General features: G+C 44.6%; 1 long non-coding RNA gene across 1 annotated transcript; it reads left to right on the top strand.

The window, feature by feature from the left end:
* Window positions 1-407: 407 nt before the first annotated feature.
* LOC146200810 (uncharacterized) lies at window positions 408-19,435 on the top strand. The gene is made up of 4 exons (XR_014705268.1): window positions 408-503; window positions 853-957; window positions 2,879-2,990; window positions 19,012-19,435. It is a non-coding gene; the product is annotated as an uncharacterized LOC146200810 (long non-coding RNA).
* The last annotated feature ends 1,852 nt before the right edge of the window (window positions 19,436-21,287 follow it).

Here is a 21,287-nt window from a genome sequence, read left to right on the forward strand (position 1 = left end):
TTCAAAATAAAATTTATGATTTAGAAACAACCTTAAAGGTTTGTTTTTTTAGTAATAATATGTGATGCGTAACAAAACACAAAATAATTTAAGCAAATTATTGCCACAAGCAGTTGCAGCGCCCTTTTTTTTTATGCGGAATTCTTGTGGTGCGTGTCAATCTTCATTGGTTTTACTACCTGCCGGTCGCCACCGCGCGATCTTGATAAGCTGCGCATGCGCGAAAAGAAAGAAGGTAGGCGAGGAGGATTTGTTTGTAGTCTGGCGGATGTGACGTAATAAATTGCCTATTGTTGTTTTTTGCTTGCGTGCACTCTCGAACCCAGACGTTTTTTTTTTTTTATCGCCGCCTCTGCAGCCGCAGGTACCTTTTTTTTTTCTCCCTTTTCAATTTTGGCGCGCAGTGGTACAAGCAAGCGGGAGGCTTGTTCGCGCCGCGTTGTTTCAGAATTCTGCAAATTAGATTGGGTGGCACGCATCCCTGCTGCTTTCTCCAAACTTTCGTGAGTACTGCGAAATACAGCGCAAAGCACGTGTTGCATTCCGTACTTGCCTCGCCAACCCATTGCACCGCTGCCCTCTCGTTACAAATTGTTTGGAATTTTTTTTCTGCATCGACGCTCTATTGTTTAGCGATCTCAATTATTTTTTTGTAATCTGGCTATGAGTCTATTTATCAGTGACTTCAAGTGAAGTGTAGAGGAACTAAGGAGCCCTTTTTCGTGCGCTTAAAAGCAGTCCCGGCGGCTCGCACGAAAGGGCTTTCCTTTTGTAGTTCATTTTCGCATACGCCTCCGTTTGGCCCCGGCTAGCCCTGTCCCAGCAAGAGCAACCATTTCTGTTTCCTTTCAGTATGTACCGAAATAATCTTGATGCACGGCGATTGTGAGATCTTGGCTTCGTCGCAGCTTCTGCTCATGGCCTCTCCCGATGGTATGCCTTGTGCCTCATGAAAAGGTGAGTAGCACTTGAGTGCACCCGCTTGTAAAAATATGTGCTGGCAAAAACCGGTTGCTCCACAAGGGTGCTGATATATGTAATCAAACTCACCTTATTTATGAGGATAGTCCATAGCATGACTTTGATGTGGCCAGGGCATGAATTTCGATCAGCACCGCCACAGCCAAAGCAATAAAAAACGGGGGAGTATCGAAATTAATGGTGGCCCAACAGCGAAAAAAATACAGAGACCAAGAAATAAACGAAACGAGACACACGAATAGCGCTGAACTTACAGCTGATTTTTTTTTTATTGGGAAGAATCACATCATATATGCGCACACGGAGAAACAGCGCACATGCGCAACGTCAACGACCTCAAGTTTTGGTAAAAAGAAAAAAAAAGCATTTAAAAGCACGAGTGCATCGGCAGAACTGCTGCCCACTGTGCAGCATATTCATTTCCCGAGGAGATAATGTGACAAAAGGCGTACTCACGCACCCTTTACTTTTTCTGATGTGAAAAGCTTCTCTAGTGCACTGGTAAGAATGAACATCACTGTCATCAAAAAATGACGTGCATTCGCACATGGGTCAGTGCTTCGCTAGGTTAGCTTCTTTCTTTTTCAGCGAATTAGCGTGCTCCATGAGCCGCACTTTAATGCATTGCACAGTCTGGCCTATGTAGGTAAGGCCACAGGACAGAGGGATTTGATATACTATGCCAGTCTTACAAGGAACATATCTATTTTCATGATTTATGTTGCACACATTTCTTCTGCCCCCTCGTGCATTCTTTGAACCGCGGCTCCCACTCTTTCTAGTTTGTTAGGAGAAGGAAACAGAACGTTTACATTATGCTTGCTTCCTACTCTTTTAATTCGGTGCAACAGCGTGTGTACATATGGCATGACTACTACATACCTTTCTTCTTCCTTCCTCCGAACACTTTTCCCGCCCTCACATGCTTGAAGACAATTTTAGCGCGCAGAGGACTTTGGCTGCACTCGAGACGAGAACTGAGTTCAGGAAACCAGCTTCCCTGCATTTGTCCGCCTGAGTTAAGAGACTGGACATCATTTTATGATGACAAGATTTCTTCACTGCCATGCCTAAGCATCCCGTAACAATACTACTTTTTACGAGCTTTGAATGAAAGGACCTGTAATTCAGAAGGGGCTTTTCACTCCTAGGTGAATACTGCCAACAGACATGGTGGGGTTGGAAAGACAACTTTAAATCGAGAAATTGTAAGGCTGTTTCTTGGGGGACTTCATGCGTGAGCCTTAGTCCCGACCCATTACGTGCAAAAACATCAAGAACATTTGACACAAATTCAGGATTCACAGAGCTAGCTAGCACTAAAAAATCCTCCACGAAACGGAAAATGTGCATGCAACAACTGGTTAAATCATTCTCAACTTTCATATCAACCCTGCTTAGATAAATGTCGCTGAGGATGGGAGCTATCTTGGCACCTATGCACACACCAGATTTTTGCGTATAAAGTCGACCATCTCACTCAAAAAACGTGTTACTCAGGTAGTAAGATAACATTTCCAAAAAGGATCCGGTTAACGTTCCACACTCATTTTGGAACCAGCATTCATCATTGTCCTCCGTAATAAATTGCTGAACATACTGGATGAGTTGAGAGTGTGGAAGAGATTATACAAATCAACCACATCTACGCTAAAACCAGCACTGTATGCCAAGCTCTCATTTTGGAGCAAATCAGCAACTGCCTCAGAATTAGGAACGAGAAATGGATCCTTTACTTGAAGTGACGACAAATGTTTGCAAAGATAGTAGACACAACCAACTGCCATGAATTGCGGAATTCATACTTTCATTCATTATACTTTCTGTGTTGTAACAAAATCCTTCACATCTTACCTTTCCCAGGAGTGGGCATTTATTGCATTGTTCTAATTTCCAGGTCCTTCCCTGTCTTTGGTGCGTGTGCTGAAACAGGGATCCTTTGGAGGCAACCTGGGGCTTTCTTCTGTGCTTTTGATTCTGCCTTAGTTTCCATCGGATAGCTGTGGCTGGTACGTGTGGGCAAAGGCGTTTCATATTTGCAGACCAGCATATATATGGTCCAGTGCTTGTCAAGGCAATTTTTTTTTGGTACAAAGTGTGATGCTGCTGCAGTTCCACAAAAAAAAATGTTTTTACAATTTTTAGACAGCTTACCTTCAAGTTATTCGATTTTGTAATGGTGTATATATGGTATGCTACCACTGTTTTTTTTTTCCTGTCATGCTAATGCATCAAGGATAATGCTAGGCTGTTATGGCTAGCATGATCTGCTAAGGTAAAGGTGCCGGTTTCATTCCACACCAACTGATACAGGTTGTGGGCTTGACCATCCTCAATTTCTTTTTAAAAAATCATAGCAAATTGTATTGCTATGAAGAATATTATCCCAGCTTGTTTTTGGCGAAAAAATATTTTCTGCCCGTGACCACCATCTTAAAGGAGTATAGACGCCAAATTTTGGTGGCATTTTTGTAAGACATTCCTGTATACGGATCGCCAAGTGGTTTTTGCCTACGACTGCTAAATAATTTTCAGTTCAATTTTCTTTTCTCGCCAATTTCGGTTTCAACAGCTGAGAGATGGCTGTGACATCACAATCAAGTCCAAGCCATGCACAGCATGAAAAAGCCGCAGTATAATCTCCAGCTCTTCGCGATTCCTGTTCTTGAGGCAGGCTGGCTTCAGCGTTGCAGTGAATTTAAACATCGCAGGATATCACAATTTTTTTTCACCCGTCACGTGACCTAGACTTAACTTTGGCGTCACAGCCATCACACAGCTTTTGAAACCGAAACGGATGAGGAAAGAAATTCAATGATAAATTGTTTAGCGGTCATAGGTGGATATCACCTGGTGCTTTCTGTACAGTAATACCTTGCACATCATTACAGCTAATTAAACACGAACCCAAAAATTAGGTGTCTATAGGTCTCCGCCATGTTTAAAACAAACAAAGCAATCAAAGTGGCGTGGCAGTCGTCTATGGCCCCAGAGCAGGCGGAAAGCACGGGAGCGGCACTGTGGTGCCACCCCACTGCTGTGGCCATACTTGCCAAGAGCGTGTTATTGTGATATGCAGGCACCTTTTTGGCAGATAAAATACCCACGCGCTGTGTGAGTACAAAAGCAATACTTGGAAAAACTTCACGTACACAGCATGCATCGCCTTGTCCTGCACACCGTACCAGACCAAGAGCGGGTTCAAAGCGCACGAGCGAAGTTGTTGCTGCCTTGAAAATGAGTAGCGTTGATTGATATCTATTTGCTATTTGCCCAGCACATTAGCCGCAGAATGCATCGAGAATTGTAAAGCTTTGGGTGCATACAACAACTTTCAGTCGGGTAAGTGGAATGTGATTTTTCTCGCTCGTAAACAGCACACGCAAACCAGGTAGGAAGTATTCCGCTCAAAACATCATTGCATTCTCGGATGATTCTTCATACCGAGCATCAAATGAGCGTTGTTGGTAAGCATGGCAACAGTGGCAAGGGCACTGTGCCTTGGCACCGTACAGGTTTGCTTATCCTTGCATTATTCCTTTAAATCACCACGCTGCACGCCTATCTGTTCTGTTCGTGGAAGGTTATTGGCGTCAGCGTTTATAATTTCTTCATGGGTATTCAAGCTTTTAGCTTGCATTACAAGCTGCAGCGTCCACATGCTGGTTCCATAGTTAGGGCTACCCAGTTCGGTCCCGGCTGCCATGACCACGTTTCTATGTAGGATAAACTCTGAATGCGACAGTGTGCCATGCAGTACGTAGTTGATGTAAAGATCCTCAAAATCTGAAACAGGGGCCCATATGTCACTCGGGACGCTCAACCCCACAACTCGCATTCAAAATTAGCTGCAGTGAATACCACTCAAACCCCTCGGTATAATAAAATTCATCTCCAATTGAGCAAATCAGTGGCTGTCAGCACACGCACATTTCATCACAAAATTTAAAATAATTTGAGGTGAACAAAGCTAATGTTAGCCATACAATATAACCACGGAGGAGTGCAATACTGATCGCATGCGCAGCAGCTCACTATGCACATAATACATACAACTAGAAAGTGAAAAAAAAATTTGCTTCAGGAATTGCTTACATTATAAACAGGTGTCTACGCATTAATATACTGGCTGCCTCGTCAACATTTTACGTGCACTCACAAAATACCATTACGCGTCATAAAGAAGGCCAAACTCGAGTTATTCATGGCCTTTGAGCCCATAACCGCTCTGGCGTAAAGGTGTCGGTATCCAGCCTTCGCGCCACACTGCGATGGCCCACTGTTTACGGCGACCTTCGCCCATAAGAAACCTGTGCAAGCTTACTAAACTTTGCGTTCTTTGCCTTCCAGCACATGCCACGGTGATGCAACTAGACAGCATGGTGCTTTGTTTTTTATTTTTTTCGGCTGCAGCAAACCATCGCACAATCACAATAGGCGAAAGCAACTGAAGCATTGTTTTTCCTACCACGCGAAAGTCTGTAATTACGACAGCGCCACCGCATCTTCATGACGTAGCCAGAGTGAAGGTGGTCTATACTCCTTTAAGCTTGCAAGTAATAGCAAAACCTAGTCACACAGATAAATTTGTAAAAAAATTAACTTTTTGATGCATCACTATAAACAAAAATTTTCATATTAATAAAATGCATTGTTCTTTTGATGCGCAGGAAATAAACAAACTCTGCCTTATATTTGTTCAAATATAAATAATAAAATATGGTACAAAAAGCTGAACTTTTGAAATGTTTGTCAAATTTTATATTCTTATGGTCTAGGCACTAGACTAGAGTGCCTGGGTTCGAATCTGACTGCCGGCAGCTGCGTTTCGATGGATGCAAAGCGGAGAGGCATCTGTGTGCTGTGCGATGTCAATGCATGTTAAAGATCCCCAGGTGGTCAAAATTACTCCGTAGCCCTCCACTATGGGGCCTCTCTCTTTCCGCTTTCGCTCCCATCTTCCTTCCCTTGTAGCGTGATTCAGGTGTCCACGGGAAAACTTTTCCTTTCCTGTAAACCAATTATTACTATTATAGTACTCAATCTATTTCTCCAACTTTTTAAAGACAAAAAGCCTATAAAAGAGATCAAACAACTTAAGCTGCACCTGCAAAAACATTATAAAAGAGATCAAACATTGTAAGGTGCACCTGCAAAAGTATTCTAAATCAGAGAAAATTACCTTATTGAGGTTTGAGGTTTATTCCTCCGTCAGTTATGTAATGAAGTGGCCCTATTAAAGATATGAAAAATACTAGTTTGCACAGAGCCATTCATTGCCATTTAATACTGAAAGTTTAATCAGGGTGCTTTTAAGTGAGAAAATAATTTCTCAAGTTGAGCCTTTGCAGGCAACCACGGTGTTGCTCTGTGCCTGCTCATCGCAGCAGCCCACTTTCTGCTGGCTGCGAACTAGCAGTCCACTGCTTGAGTGCAATGGTGCTTTAGGCCTGGGCACTGTCAGCTTTAAATGTGCAAATTTTTTGCAGTTATATATGTGTATTGTAAAGAAGAAGTTCTGATTAAGCGGTCAGATAGCCGAGAAGGAGAAAAAGGAAGTGCTTTTGCGGACCAGCTGACTCAAAAGTTAAGCCACCACCGCTCCGGTTCTTCTCGCTACCAGTGCCTGGATCCCCACTTAACACTTGGTGGAGGTGCGGGGTAATATATATATATATATATATATATTGCATGACACAGTACCATTCAATGGCATTTATTTTTTAGAGTTTAATCTAATTTGTGCTTTAAATGAAAAAAAAAAAAAACATTTCCATTCAGCGATCGCTTTGAACCCTGGCGTAGCTCTGTGCTTGCTCTTCACTGCAATGGATGCTGGAGCTGACGTCAAGGAGACATGTAACAACACCTTGTGGGGGTTCTCACGGGACTCGGGCTCTGTGCTCAGAACGGAACGCCCCGCCGCTAGCTCTGACCACATCCGTGGCAGGGAAGAACGAAACACTGAGGCAGAGCCACCGGGCTGGGCTGTTTATTGGGAGTGCCCAATTTTTATCCTTGGTCATAGCAGCATCCGCGGGCTCTGGCGTTGCGGCGTCGTCTCCCCCCGATGAGATGCTGTGCATCAATATTAGAGGGTAGGGGGAAGGAGGGGCCGCCCGGCACGCTACGCCAGGTCTCTCGCCCCTGCCCTCTCCGCCACTGCTTCAGGGGAAGGAGAGAGATGAGGTATCCCCGTGAGGCAGACAGAGCCGTGTCGTGCAAGCGTGGTAATCTTAAATTCCCACACCCTCCTCCCTTAATCATGACCTCCACCTGGGTGCCGTTTTCCCCTTGGGAGTCGCATGGCTGGTCCTTCAGCAGGCCCATGTAATACAGGAATCAGGGCAGGGGTCGGGACTTGGGTTGTTGGGCTCTGCTCCTGGTGCCGCTGCCAAAGTGAGGCAGGCCACCCTCTATGCCGAACGGGCCCCGCATGCAGGCCGTACATCCGGCTCGTTCTGTTGAAATCCCCGTCGCTGCAGTCACGAGGAAACACAAGGGGGCGAATTATCATGGCTCGCTTACCGGTCATGGGCCGCCAGTACGCCCGTGGTGCGCTGCTCGCCCACGGCTGCGCCGACTTCCCGTAGGTCGTAAATCGGCATCAGACTCCATCCCGATAGGAGCTCCATACTGTTTTTGTTGAATGCCAGTCTCTGTGCTCGACCTCAAACCGAATATGGCACCTGCATTTGATAGCCCTCCTCGCAGCTGCGGGCAAAGAACAGTCTTCTTTGCAGCTTTTTGATCCGCATCTCAAATTACTTTGCGGGGAATTCTGATCCTTCTGCTGTACTACAGCTTCATTTAAATTTTTCTTTGTGTCCGTGGCCTTCAGCAGATTCCTTTATTGTCGAAGCTGGCAGTGCCCAAGCCTAAAGCAGCATTGTATTGAAGCAGTGGAGTGCTGGTTCTGTGTATATTTGCAGCCGGCAGGAAGTGTCTTGCAGGGAAGAGCATGTAAGGAATTTATGGCGTTGCAGCGGAACACCAGAACAAGAGGACCAGCGTGGCAGGCTTCTCGAACCGAGCAGCCTGTGCCGTGCTTGCTGGCTGTGAACGCCGATCTTAGCGCCTCCGCTTTACAGCGGCGCTGTGCGCTACAGGGCCCCCCGACCAAACGGAGCGGCGAAATGTACGCGCCAACGGGGCAGGGATGAGGGTGCCTCAGCGGCAGGCATGTCGGCAGATAAGCCAGCAACTTCCGAGGGGAGCTCCTGGGGAGGTGTCTCCATATATTTGGGTTTAAGGCGATCCAGGGAGACTACCTCTCACGACCATCCAGCAGGACAGTCGCCGACTTTGTAGTCTTGTTGAGGACATGGTACGGGCCATCATAGGGGGGGCTAAGAGGTGCCTTTACAGTGTCTCGCCTTAGAAAAACATGCCTCGAGGACGCAAGATCTGGGTGCACAAAGATCTGACGGTCAGATGATAGAGGTGGGACTGGGTTTAGGTGTTGAATGCAGTCCCAAAGGCGTTAAAGGTACTGCAGGGGCTGGGACGAGGAAGCCGAAGGAACGAACAAGTCTCCGAGATGACTTCGGCCACCAAACAGCCAAGGTCGCGACGAAAAACGGTGCGTAGGCCAAGAAACACCATAGGAAGGTGACCAGCCCAGTGCTCGCGATCTAGGCGAGCAATGAGGGCAGTCTTGAGCTGACGATGGAGCTTCTCAACCATGCCGTTAGCACAAGGATGGTATGCTGTGGTGCGGCAGTGTTTAGTGCCGAGCAGACTGGTAAGGGAAGTGAAGAGGATGCATTCAAACTGGCGGCCACGATCCGTGGTAACAGCCAAAGTAGGAAATCCATGCTGAAACGAAGGCTTTGGCAACTGTTTGCGCAGTAATGTCCAGAGTGGGCACTGCTTCGAGCTAACGAGTGAAGCGGTCAGTCATCATCAGAATGTGGCGGCAGCCATTAGATGGAAGTGGTGGTCCAACCAAGTCAAGGTGAACGTGGTCAAAGCAACAACCAGATGGCAGGAAAGACTGGGGAGGAGTCTTTGTATAGTGAGTTATTTTGACGGACTGGCAATCAAAACACGAGCGGGCCCACTGGCGAACGTCTAATGTTTGGCCAGACGTACCGCTGGGTAATGAGGCACTATGTGGCTCTGATGCTGAGATGGCAGATGTCGTGAAGTGAATGGAAAATGGCAGGATGAAAGACCTCTGGGATGGATGGACGAGGTAGAGCCGATGACCCTAATCACAAAGAGCGCACTGTTATTAACCCTTTCACTGCCAAGTTCTTTTTTTTTTGTGACTGCTCCTCACTTCCTTCCAGGTTCTTTTTTCATCTGTGTTACTTTCACCTGACTCAGAATTCGGTTTGGTTTGGTCAGGAATTCAGGAACTGTTGATTCAGAATTCATCAACATTTTCTGAATTCTTTCATCTATCATAGCATGGATGAACCTGGCACACTGACTCGCCATGACTCGCTGCTGAAGCAACAAAGCGACGTGGTGATGATAATGATGCAGGTCTAAAAATACCTAATCTATTTGTAGTTTAATATGAAGGCCCCGCCTTCTAAAGAATGGGTCCGCGAGTCAGGGCCTCGCCCGACTACTAGTCACAAATTCACATGAATTCCATTCTGCTCCAAAATACCAATTGGTGAAATATCAGAGAGGCCTTCACCCTGCAGTGGGTATAGTCTGGCTGATGATGATGATAAAAATGCCAGTTTATTTCTGGGTCTGCAGAGAAGCACTTTGCAAAGATACAACACTGCACGCTGCTGCAATGCGAAGCATGTGGTCGAGACTCGTGACAGGACAATGCTTTGCTACAAAAGTAAGGGGCCAGTGCTTTTACATGGCAAGACAAAACATAGTGGGGTGTAAAGATGGCCTATGTGACATGGCAAAAGGGGCTCCGAGCAGTACAAAATACATTGCTCCTCGTCTGGCTGCAACTCAAGAAAAAAACCCAGCTCAGGAGGCATCGCTTCCGTCTTCATCCTGGTATTGCTCTGCTCCACAGTCCATTACATCAGGATGCTTCGGGCTGCTCGCCAACAGCTAACAACGTGATCGCTCCCCAAGCAGGGCTCCTGCCAGACTCCCCCGATTCTTCCATTCTGTCCCTTTATCTACACTTTCTGCCGCGTCAAGCAAAAGTCTCGCGCCGCGATAACCTTTGCACATGCACAGTTCAGCTGCCCCTCCACGTGCTCAGACAGAGAGAAAAGAGCACGTGCAGTTTAATTAAAAGACGAATTGAGGCGTTGGAGCCGCACATATATTTACGCTAAATGTTTTATGAATTTGTGAAGCCTCTTCGTAGACAATACGACTTGTCAGCAATATTTTTTTTAGTGGCAGGGAGTTACGAGTATACTCAAGAGGAGAGATGAAATGCTGGTGTCACCGTTGGTGACAGATTTCTCAAGTGAAATGTATATGTCAGTATTGATTTTGCGAGTGCAGATCCCAAAAGTTATGCTGCTCGGCCATTAATTTCAGAGTGGCGGCAAACTGGCCATTTTAATGAGGTCATTGCAAGTCTGGTTCAAGATTTTTTTTTAATTCAGTTTTTTATGTGATAAAGGAGCCCTTTGTTGCCATACGGTTTTTCTTTGTCCATAGCTCATCATCATTATCATCGTTAGCTGGACTATACCCACTGCAGAACGAAGGCTTCTCTCATAATCCTTCAGTTAACCCGGTCTTGTGCTAGCTGCACTCACTTGACCCCTGAAAACTTACTAACCTCGTCCACCCACCTGACTTTCTGCCGCCCCCTGCCACGCTTGCCTTCACTTGGAATTCAATTTGTTGCTCTTAGCGACCATCGGTTATCCTCTCTTTGCAATACATGTCCTGCTTGTGACCATTTCTTCTTGATTTCGACTAGAATGTCATTATTTAGAGTTGATTTCTTGGACCCACTCTGCATACTTCCTATCTCTAGACTACACTTACCATTTTCCATTCCTCAGCTCTATGCATCTACTTCAACTTAAGTGTAACCCCTTTAATTAGCCTTCACATTTGAGCCCCATAGATGAGTACTCGTAAGATGCAACTGTTGTTTACCGTTTTCCTGAGGTATACCGGTAAGCTGCTAGTCATGGCCTGGAAGAACTTGCCAAATGCGCTCCATCCTAGACTTGTTCTACAGGTTTTCCTTCTGAATTTAATCCTAGTGCCAGCGGAAATAATGTGAGCGCCAACTGATACGATCTGCGCACCGTGTAATTTAATTTTAGTGTCAAGCATTTAATAAAAGCGGCAGTGTATTTAATCCGGACACCAACTCGAATGATGACAGCGCCAAACAATTGACTCAGACTGCCAACGCAATTAATACAAGCGCCAGCGGATTTAATTCATATGTGGAAAATAAATGCGGTAGAGGGCTCTAAAGCACGAAGCATGAATTCCAGAAATAAATCGAAATTGAGATCACTTCGCAGACCATGCGACGCTTAAGCGTCACATCTGCATGCTCTATTTTGCTTTGTTCTTGTATCTTGCAAAAACCAAGGACCACGTGCAGCTGAAAAACTGCAGTTTATGACACGCCTCTTGCAGCTTTTAGTGTAGACGCATGACAAGTGAATAAATATGACTGTCATCTTCTAATTGGCTGGTTAAGCACTGCTTATTATGGGTTGTCATATGCACTGAATCTGCATGCTGATGGCATTTCGGCCTTCACACAACAGCCTGCTGTTTTTGTGAAATGGCAACCGGTGCAGAAATGTATTTGTGTTTCTAATAATGATTCAACACTACTAGCAGAAAAGAAGGATTACTGTAAAGCAGAGTTGGTTCAGGCGAGAAGACATGGAGCCAGAGAAACATATCTCATTTTACCGCTTTCTCAATTTTACACGGCCACTACCACGGAAAGAGAGAGCGCGTGCCGTTGCATTATTCTGGCTCTGACATGGCAAAGTGGCTGAAACTATGTACAGCAGAGCTTTTAACCCAAACAACAGTGCTTAATTTGCCTGGGCTGTAATTGTAGCGGCGTAGGAAACTACAGGCTTGTAAAAGCACAGAAGCGGCCGTCTTTAAAATGCAGTTTTATTTTCTGGGAGACATTAGGTTTAAAACACTTGCATCAAGGCAATGTTTGTCATAATACTGATGAAGGCTATCCTATACGTTGACACTTTGCTGATTCGGCGCATTGTCTGAAAGATGATCTCAATTTTGATTTATTTCTGGAATTCATGTTTCGTGCTTTGGAGCCCTCTATTGCATTCATTTTCCAGATATGGATTAAATTGGTTGGCACACGGATTAAATTTGCCAGCACTTGTATTAATTGCTTTGGCACTCAAATTAAATTAGTTGGCCCTGGCATTATTTGAGCTCGCGCTCGAAATAGATATGCTGGCGCTTTAATTAAATGCTTGGCACTCGAATTAAATTACATGGCACGCAGATTATATCAGTCAGTGCTCAGATTATTTGCACTAGCACTAGGATTAAATTCGGGGGGAAAACCTGTAGTTATCGCTATTTCATGGTCCGGATCTGCGGTTGCTACCTGTCCTATGCAGACACATTTGCCAACAACATCCAGAGCTTTGTTACCTGCAGGGTGGAAGTACTGCTCCATTCACTCCGTTTGCTTTATTCTGCTCCAAACTGCTTTGCCTGCGCCATCCTGCCCCAAAACACAATATTGTTCCAAAACTCCAAAACTTGATGTTTTGCAATGATGTTTTGATGCCTTGGTATTTTGCCATAAAATTTAGCGAAACATGATTTTTGCTTAAAATTAATTGTATTTGGCCATTAATTGCGCCAGGTACAAGAAATGCGGTTCGATGCAATTTGGTTAGGTGACTGTGAGAAGTGCAGCGGGGCAGTGGCATGTTGTGCTATAGACCTTTTCACGAGCCTCGGCAAAACCGGTTTGACTGGGCTGTGGGGCGGCTTTGGGAGAGATAATTCTCAACTTTTCTTATGCTAGCAGCACAGCCCAGTATTCAATATGGCAGCGCCCACGACTACTTTTCGGAAAGGTCTATAGACCAGAACAAGGAGGGTAAATTGAACACTGCCATTTTGAGAGCGTTCTAGCACCATCTATAGTTGCCGCAGCGAAACTATGCCTCTGGATTGTCAAACGAGGCAGCCGTGGGTGTCTAGCTCTTGCGCTTTTATGTTTCTTTTTGAAGTTTTCACGACTGGTTGCTGATAAAATTGTCAAAAGTTAATTTCTGCCTCACAGCAAGACTATTCTTTACATCTTGCGAGGGCAGAGGCAAGTACTGTGTCCACAAGTGAAGTGAGTGGTTCCTATAAGCGCATGGTACCATTGCATGCAGGCTTGCTATGGCTGTGACTTTTCTGATTTGATTTGCACCCCCAAGTAATGTCCCATGTACCAGCAAAACCTTTGCAGTCTGCTATATGTTTTACCTTTGCGTGGTGACTGCAAAAAATCTGCCGCAGCCCACACCTCACAAAACAGACCGCATGCCGCTACTGCGAGCGAATGCTTCTCATTGGCGATGATTCCCCGGTGTCTCTTTTGTTTTTTTTTCCTTTCCAGCAGGGTTGAAGAATGAATCAGCAGCACATCAACCAAACAGGAGATATCAAGGTCTTATTTTTGTGACTGGTTGGCGTTGCTTATCATGGCTGTTAAAAAAAAAGGCACTTCCTTGCTGAAATGCAAACGGAGACATCAGGTTTACTCGCACTTGTGGCATGCCACCTGTTTGTGCGGTGCGGACTGCAACAAATTTTTGCAGACACCACGCGAGGGTAAGAAATGTCGCAACCGTAGTATTTTTTGCATAGAAAGGTACCATGCACTTAACCGAACCACTCGCTCCACTTGTGGACGCTGTGCTTGCCTCTGCCATTGCGAGATGTGTAGAACAGCCTTGCCATGAGGCAGAAATGCAATTTTGACGATTTTGTGAGCAGCAAGTTGTGAAAACTTCAAAGAAACATAAAGGCGTAAGCGCTATGAATAGCCATGGCCACCTCGTTTGGTAGTGCAGAGCAGTCATTTCGCTGCAGCACCTCTAGGTAGCCTTATAGCGCCCTCAATATGGCAGCGATCAACTTACCCTCCGTATTCTGGTCTATAATGGTCGTCATAGTTTAAACGATGGCAGCACACTAGTGGTGGAGGTACAATGCACATTGGCTGGGCCTAGCTAACACATATAAAATTTTAATAAACTAGAAAAGCGAGCATAAGAAATATTTTGATCTCAAGTTATTCTAAAACGAGTCACAAACGACTGGGAGGAATTAATTGCGAGAAAAATGTTTTGTGCGCATGACAGCAACTTCTCCCAGCCTTTTGAATCGCCGGCGGTGAGAGAAGTGAGGGCAAGGAGCGAAGCAATTGCCACAGACTACCACGAGCTGTTGAGGAAACTTTTCTGGTTACAAAGAACTACACGAGTTGTTCCAACAGTTCTGCTGTGAAAATGAGTGTGTACTTCACTATAGAATCGTTGTTAACAACAAACCTGTCCAGTCTACATCAGACAAAAGCATACTTGAAGCATTATGGGGGTGATGCCAGGACGGTGTTAATTGCAAGAAATGCTTTCAAGAGTGTTGGAAAGGCATAGAAAGCCTGTTGCCGACGTGTAGCCCCAGTGTTATTTAAAAGAAAACATGAGTCACTGGGAGACAACCATGAAGTAAAGAAGCTTAAGGAAGAAAAGGCTACCCTTCAGTGCCACCTATCCTTCCTGAAGGTACTACTGAGCAGTGTCCAGGAATTTATCAGCACAGCTGTGGAATCAAAGTGGCGATGTGCAGCTTGTTTATTTTAATTCCAAGGTAGTGGTGGTGCTTGAGCGTGGACATGTCTAAAGCTGTCAAGTCAGAATAGGCAAAAGCTTTTAGTCAGCTGTGTTACTTTAAACATCTTTACATGTTGAGATATGCATGCATAGGTAGTACAGCATTGAATCTTGAATAAAAAGTAATCAAATTGATTTTTTTGTATATCAGAAAAAAAATTGTAGTTGTTAAAAGTGCTTGACCCTAGAAACATGTTCCAAAGCATAATTTGAGTGCTCCAAAGTGGCATTACCAGTGCTCCCTGAGCTGTTCCAAAATGCTCGAGCCTGCTTCCACCCCTGTACCTATTAAGGCGAAAGCCTTCAATGGCTCATACTGTTGCTGTTTGTTCGTCCGGTCAGACATAGCTATCAATCCTATGACGTCATCACCCAAAACCGAAAATAACATCATCAGGAAAATGAACTTCAGTAGAGTAAGTTGTTGGGCTAGTTGGTATTCTAGATTTAAGGACATAGTTTTCAGCGCAAAGGCACGTGGCCAAAGAAAAAAAAAAAGAAAGACTATAGGGACAAACACTGCGCTGTGTTCGTCCCTATAGTCTTCCTTCTTCTTTCCTTTGGCCGCGTGCCTTTGCGCTGAAAGCTATGTCCTTAAATCTAGAAAAATGAAAGTCCGATCTCCACCGGGAATCGAACCTCCATACCTCGGATCCCCTGCCGAGCGCTTTAACCTACTGCGCCATGCGCCCTTTTTTTTTCTTTTTTTCTTTATTGCCGACTTGGACATTCAAAACAAGACGATGAACAATAATACGTGCCAGCATACTTTTGCGTGACACAGCGGGTTAAAACTTTTTCAGTTTTACCAAACTGAAGCCATGCCCGGAATTGTGAAACACATCATAATTCTTCTTGTCTACAGTGAGGATGATAGTAGCGATAACAATAATGCTGCAATTAGTGATAATGACAGTGATGAAATTAACAATGACAATGCAATTAGTTGGTAATGATAATGAGAGCAAATGTGATGCACCTTGTGCACCAACAACACTCAGGCTGTCGCATTTCTGCAGTGTAGATTCCACAGTGCTCTCGGAATTTTTGTAAACTGCTGCTCTTATCCGAGGCTATTGACCATTACCGTAGGCTTCCACATATTAATTTTTAGGCCTATGTTTTTGCTTTGCTTGCCTAGGTCATTAAGCATTCTTTGTAATTTGTCCACTGAGTTAATTAACAAGGCAATGTATTAAATCAGCCCTTATTCATAATTGTTCCCACTCCAGGTTTCTGAATACTTCCTCTAAGCAAGTGGCAAATAGTACTGGGGAGATCGTGTCTGCTTGCCTAGTGCCTTTCCTTATGGGAATTTTATTACTTTCTTTATGGAGGACTATAGTTGCTATGCGGCCACTATTGATATCTTCCAATACTTTCACATACGGCTCATATACACCCTTAGGCAATGACTGCTGACGTTTCGACTGAGTCAAATGCTTATTCTAATCAACGAATGCTATTTATAAAGGCTGGTTATATCCCGAACATCCTTCTATCACCTCGTTGATAGCATGATGAATATGATCGATGGTAGAGTACCCTTTCCGAAAACCTGCCTGATCATTTGGTTGATTAAAGTCTAAGGTTGTCCTGATTCTGTATTTGATCCCGGATATATCAAATGCACATATATCATTTTCCTATATCGAACTCTCAAAATATCCCCCTGAAAATCCCACATTAAAGTTTAGCAGCGTTGTTCATGTCCATCGAATTGCGCGTCGTGCCCTGCAAAGGATTGTTTTAACAGCTCACCGGCAATCATTTTCATGCATAGAGCCGGGTTGTGCAGTCATGGCAGCTGCTGCCTGCCAAGATTTCTGGCGCCTGCGAAGTGGCATTTGGAAGTGTGCCCAGTGTACTCTCCTTTTCGGCACTAGGTGGGAGGTGACATTCAATGCGTGTGTACGCCTTGCGGGTCATCGCCGCGCCCTTGGTGAGCAGTGTGTTGCCGGCAGGCAACGCACCACTGCCATACATGTACCATATTCATGCTTCTGGGTTATAGAGAGCCTCATCTGTTGGTTTGCCTTATATATGAAATTGCCTATGTATCTAACTATTCCCTGATCCACTTCGAGTTCAATATATATATAACTGTAGTAGCAATGACTTAGTAAATTCCGTATACGCAACAGGTAGTATGTTGATTGGTCTGTAATTTTTCAAGTCCTTAGCATCCCCTTTCTTAAGGATTAAAATAATGTCAGCATTCTTCCAAAACTCCGGTGACGATGTACAGACATTGCATGTGCTGGGTGGCCATTTTTCAAGCACAATATCCCCACCGTCCTTCAACAAATCTGCAGTTACCTGAGCCTCCCCAGCTGCTTTCCCCCTTTTCATAGCTTCTAAAGCTTTCTTAACCTCTTCCTTTGTCACTGACGGAACGTCTGATTGCTCTTCACTATTGCTGATCTCATTATCAGCCTGGTTAAGTGTAGAACTCCTCGGCTACCTTGGTATGCATACATCGGATTTTCACCTACTTAATTTCCCCTTCACCTCTTTCAGGCTAGCATTGTATTTTAGAGCATGCTCGATTCTCTCCGTAATATACTCCCTTGCGTCGAACAAATTACGTGAGTACCTTTAACATCTCTGCCAGTTCTATCCTGACCCATCGGAGGGAGGTTTTCACGCCTTGCCATTTCATAATCAGATATTTCGTCTGCTTAGATAGTTTACTGATAGCCTGTCTAATTGTCCTACTGCCTACCTCTGCCATGCACTCATTATCAATGGCTCTGAAATTATCGCTCATTGCTTCTAGACTAAGATCGCCTTCGTCGCTTAAGCTGAATATCTGTTCTGTTCAGAGATCCTGAATTCGTGCACCGTCCCTCATGTGGCAAACCTTATTCGTTCCCTCCCAAGTGTAGCTTGCTGCCAGGCTAGTTGATGATTCATGAAGTCAAGAATTTAGCGCAAAAATAAAGAGCGGACGAAGAAGGACATATAAAATGATTGACCAGCGCTAGTCAATCGCCTTATGTGTTCTTCTTCGCCCATTGTTCTTTATTTTTGTGCTACATTCTTGACTTCGTGTAGCAAGGGGCAGCCGAAAATGAAGTGTGCGAATGAGATGAAGTTTTCAAGGATTAGGTCGCCACAGCTGGCTAAACATTAAGATAGGTATGTAGGGACCTTGATGTCGATAGTGGGACCCGGCCATTTTCACTGGGTTCAATGACCAAGATACATAGGATTGGCTTACCTCTTACAAGCGGTTAAGCGTCCACAACCAGGGAGACGACGCTGTGAAGCTGAACGACATGGTGTTTTACGTGACAGGCATTGCCAGTTTGTAGAGCAGAAACCGCAAAGCAAACTTCACCACTTCACCGTTTCTTGGGCTAGTTGGTTCATATTTGTACTGTGAAAAACTGCGCCGAAATAAACACACCACAAGAAAGAAGACGGGACAAAGGCGCTTTTGTCGCCTTTGTCCCGTCTTTTTTCTTGTGGAGTGTTTATTTCGCCGCAGTTTTTCACAGTACAAACTTCACCACCTAGTCTGCTTTTAAACGCGCCTTTTGTTAGATCTTTGGCTGCCCTTGCATACAAAAGCTGTGTTCCAAACAGTACTTGTGAGCCTAAACCCAGCTGCAAGGATCCTTGACCAGTTATACTGAAGACATTGTGAACCTGTGTACACATCTAGAAGTCTCCAGCCAGAGATGGATCAGATAAAGCACATTCTCAAAAACATTGAGGCTGACACAGTTGTCCTAAACCCTATCACTGTTGCCAATAAATTCATGCTTTGGCAGGAGCAAAGCAGCGCATTCTGGTTCAGCCACCTTCTGTGCACTTTGAATCACTTTCCAGCTTAGTTCCGTCAGCAGCTTGCTGCTGGACCAGTTTAAAGACTGCGATTGGGGAGGTGACATAACAGCTACTCCTAATTGAGGACATTTGGGGATCTCCATCTAGCCTGGCCATGACCCTTCAGGCTGATTTGTAAGCTAGTGTCTGAAGTGCTGCCATTCATTCATCTGCAGGTTCCTGCTGCAATAACGCTCATGTATGGCAATGTCAGATCTGGTCAGACATGTTTATCCCGTTCCGCCTTCCACTGTAGCCTGCCACCTTCATTCCTACGTAACTGTCCCCTCTTTGTGTGGACTCCTGGTGCATATAGGACAACCTTCTTATTTGTTATGCGTGCAGAGTTTCTGGTCACATTGTGAGTCATTGTCGCCACCTGCAGATGTGCCTGCCTTTACGCGCCCCTGAGCCTTGGCCACGTCTGTCCTGCAGACAACTTTGACACCTCCACTCACCACCTGCCTACTCGCCTCCATCCTCATAATGCCACTCGGTTTCTTTGCTGCATCTCTGCCCCAGGAAAACTAGTTACTGCCTGAGGCAAGAACTGCGAATACGTCAACAAATGTAGGGCCGTTCCTTGTTGATACTGGGGCTACTGTATCTGTGATGTGTAGGAAACTGCACTTGCTAATAAAAGTGTGGACAACATTATCTGATCTTTCGCTTCTCACATCGTAATGCGCAGTGTCTTTCGCCTTTGACTGCCTGCACGGCCAGGGCCACCATTCACAGCTCATTATGTACCATAGAATTTGTTCTCTCGTCGTGCTGCTGTGACACCATTTCAGGTTTTGACTTTCTCTCTGACCATGGCACCGTCATCATCATCATCTGCGTTAATGGCTAATTAGAACTTCTCCCATGCAGTTTGATGATTTGTATCCCACTTTGAGCAAACTGGCTGTGGCTGCCGACATTGAGCTTCCTGCATGCTCATCTTCCTCCTTACAAGAGAATTAAAGGAGACTTTTATCCTGCAGTCAGGCTGGTTAGGATGATGATGAGGAACCTGTTCGGCTATGCTCTTGCCATTTTTTTTTTCTTTGCTGTTGCACACTATCGCATCCTCTTCACCTAAAAAAAAAGTGCAAGACACCCCTACATAAAAACGTACACAATATCCATGGAAACCTACTTGTGAGATGCTAGTCATTGTTGCATGGTTAGTGTTTTGTACTTTCCTATGTGCAGAAAGTACCGAGCATTATTTTCATCGAGTCACACTAGCCTCATTTTTTATTTATCGATTTATACATACTATCGATCCAACCTGGACGAAGATAGGAGTGGACACAATGTCAAACTTGGAATATCGCAGCCATTTCGTATCTAAAAAAGAAAAACAACTTTACCAAAAAAATAAAAGTGGACACTGCTCAGTTCTATGGCGCAGCTAGGAAGTGTTGTATGGTGCTTCATTTCTTTCTTTTCTGACATGATGGGAAGTTTTACTGAAGAGCCAAGATTTTGTTGGGGAAGCAGTTTCAGATAACAGAAATAAGCAGTTGGTCATATATGTGCTTGGTAGAAGAACATAGCTGCTATTCTGCAAGCATGAAACTGTGCGGCTTGTGTGAGTTCCTAACATTTTTTAGTTGCCCCAGTTTTTGTGAAATAGGGGCTTGTTTCTAACTAGACACGCAAGTATTTAGACATTTCTTGACAGATGAACATAACGCATGTCTGCAAGACCTGAAAGGCACTGTGTTTTGTTGTGCCTGAGTGCATATTTAGCAAATATGTTATGTGCAGCACATTTTGGAGATTTAAATTCAGGGGCTAACCGGATGGGTAGTAAGGACCTTGTAATAGTTGTAAACGTGGTGAGTACACTGAATTCTCATTTGAGGCGGAAAAAGATTGCTAGATCAAAGCAGTGCATCTTACTGTTGCATTTCATATTGCTTCCCCACAGTGGCGGCAAGTTTTAGATGCATAGCTGCGGATGTCCTGCTGATGACAAGAAAGGTGCTTGCATTACAGAACATATTTTATAAGCGTTGTGTTCATCCAGAAAAAAAAAGAAGGATTGTAGTATAAGATTATTTCAATTTGAGAGTTTCTATAGGCTCTTCAAGAGCATTATGTGCCTTTGTTTGGACAAATGCTGCATCATTGGTCATTCCTCGTTCATATCCATACAGGTGCATAACCTGCAGGTTTTTCATCTTCCTAGTGTGGGGGCGCTCATGCATGAAGGAAAAAATAAGAGTGCAAGACAAAACAAACTATCGCTTGTTTGTATGCTTGGGCCGCTTTGTTTAGTGCATTTATAAAATATCTGTATAGCATGAGTCACTGTAAAAAGTAAAAAAAAAAATCGTCAAGGGTGAGTTGTGCTCTAGTTGATGCCAGTAGTTAGGCTGCTTGCTGTCAGTTGAACACATCAACAAAACTGCCAGGCTCAAATCAGCCGCTTGTTTTCCAACATGTCAATGCAGTTGGATTCGTAATGGGACTGCTCAGCGTCAGTGTATTCTTCCTTTTGGGCTCGGCAAAGTATTTTCATAGTCACTTCTATTTGTGCTTGGAATATTGCTTGCGAGAAGAAAAAGGAGCAAGGGAACATCTTCACATTTGCACTGGTTCCTCACAGGTCTGCGCGGATGTGCCTTGCGATCACTGCTACATGTCGTGCGTCAAATGCTTCGATGG

The sequence above is a fragment of the Amblyomma maculatum genome, chromosome 2 (genome assembly GCF_055883805.1).
Source record: "Amblyomma maculatum isolate TAMU_Amacu chromosome 2, ASM5588380v1, whole genome shotgun sequence".
Taxonomy (NCBI): Eukaryota; Metazoa; Arthropoda; class Arachnida; order Ixodida; family Ixodidae; genus Amblyomma; species Amblyomma maculatum.